This window comes from Armigeres subalbatus, chromosome 2 (genome assembly GCF_024139115.2).
Source record: "Armigeres subalbatus isolate Guangzhou_Male chromosome 2, GZ_Asu_2, whole genome shotgun sequence".
Lineage (NCBI taxonomy): Eukaryota > Metazoa > Arthropoda > Insecta > Diptera > Culicidae > Armigeres > Armigeres subalbatus.
Window position 1 is genome coordinate 406,492,400 of NC_085140.1, and position 2,185 is coordinate 406,494,584.

The window sequence follows — 2,185 nt, forward strand, 5'->3', positions numbered from 1 at the left end:
TAAGTGCGTTAACTGATTTTTGTGGATAATGCAATTTACTTTTGAGCGGGTATTTGTATTAGATTATACAATATCCCCCTGCTCATCCGGACCTCGCTAATCCGACGACTCGATAGGCCGGATCTGGCTAATTCGGAATTTTCCGGATTAAAAAGTATCAACACCCATTTAAACACATTATGCTGTCAGTTTTCAAATTTGTGCTGTGATTTTGTTTTGGCTCATTTGTATGGATTTGACAGTCGGATTAACGAGAGAATCCTATAATCCTGTACATATTTTTTACCAAGAATTCCGTTTAGAATTCATGTATAGGAGATTTTCTGTTCTACAATAATTCATCTAATAAATAATATTTGAATTCCAGTTCTGTTAATTTCTGTTAAAGTTTTTTTTTCGGAAAAACACTCGCCACCCCTCCTGATAAAGGTAGCCTCACACCTCGGGAAAATTTTCCGCCGGATTTTGGGCCCCGTGCATTTTAAATGGGGCCGAGTTTTTGATTTTCTGCTCCCAAAACCCGAAAATATATGTAAAAATCCGCGGACCAAATTCCCGAGGTGTGAGGCTACCTTAATGCTAGGAGTTCCTTTTGAAATTCCTAGTCTTTCAATAGTCCAACATGGAAAACTCAACAACGTATCTTCCGGAAGTTGCTTCAGGAAATTACTTGAAGTTTCCTTCAGAAATTCTCCCGCAAGTTTCATCCTTACATGTTCCTTGAGGAAATCCTCCGAAAGTTCCTGAAGTAATTCCTCCGGAAGTTCCTCCAGGAATTTAACCGGAATTTCCTTCAGGAATTCCTCCATTAATTCCTTCAGGAATTTCTTCGAAAAACTTCCTGCTTCCTGGAGGAACTTCCATAGGAATTTCTGTGTTAGCTTCCGGGGAAACTCGTGAAGGAACTTCGGGGGAATTCCTGGAGGATTTTACTGAGGATTTATTTGAAGTACTTCCGGTAGAACTCCTCCAAGAACTTCCGGAAGAGCTCCTGCTCTTCCACTTCCAGAGGAATTCCTCGAAGAACTTCCGGAGGAATTCCTCAAGAATCTTTCGGAGGAATTGCTCAACGGGGGCATTTATGTACGAAATTTGCTAATCATTTTCTGAAGGAAACTTCGAGTAAGTTCTTGTATTCTAGAAGGATTTCCTGGAGAAGATATTGCAGGAATTTCCAAATTGATTCCTGGAACAACTTCCAGAGAAAATCCTGGAACAGCATTCAAAGATATTCCTAGAAGAATTTCCAAAAGAATTCATTTCCAAGAAATCCTTTGGAAATAAATATAAAGGAATGCCTGAATGCAAAGGAATGCATACAAGAATTCAAGAAAGAACTCCTGGAAGAATTACTGAAGTAATTTTTGGCAGAATTCTAGAAGAAAACTCTGAAACGCACGAAGGAGTTTTTGGAAGAATTTCAAATGAAATTCTGAATATTATTTAAGAAAGAATTCTATTCGGTATCCTTCAAATATACTTTTCTGTCAATTCTTAGCGGATTTTGTGAACGGGTTTCAAGGGCAATTCCCAAACTAATTCCTTCCACCGACCTAATTTAGGACACAATCTGTAAGGAAAGCCCTGAATGAACTTCTGAACAACTTTTTAAAACTGAATCAAGGCAATAGTACCGGATTAACTTAATTTAAAACTACAATAACAAATATAACATAATTCCAAAAAAAAAAAATCAACGCGCATTTTATTTGAATAAACGGACAGTTTGTTTTTTTCCCTTCTGCTTGTTTATTCCAACCAGTCCCACCCACCCACATGGCTTTGAAAGTTGAAGTGCCGTTGTATTGGTGAACCTGGTGCGAAACTGTAAAACAACACAATGCGAACCCGACAGCTTTGGGGTTGGAACTAGTGCGAACCTAGCTCCAAGCTGAGCGAATAAAAACACTTTGACAGCACTTAGGTTGGAATTGGTTCCAACCTAGGTTGCAACTTTTTAAAAACGAATTCGACATTAATTTGTTCCAATTTAGCAGGATCGTCAAATGTGCGATCTCGTATGGCGGTGAATGGGTTCATTAGAGTCAAGTTGCGTCCACATCCGTTGGTTGTCCGATTAAGAAGGAGGAGTGAAGTCATGGCCTACTGTTGGCTGATCAAATGCCATAATGTCTCACGTTATACGAGAAATAATTACATCTGTCAACTAAACACACACTGCGGG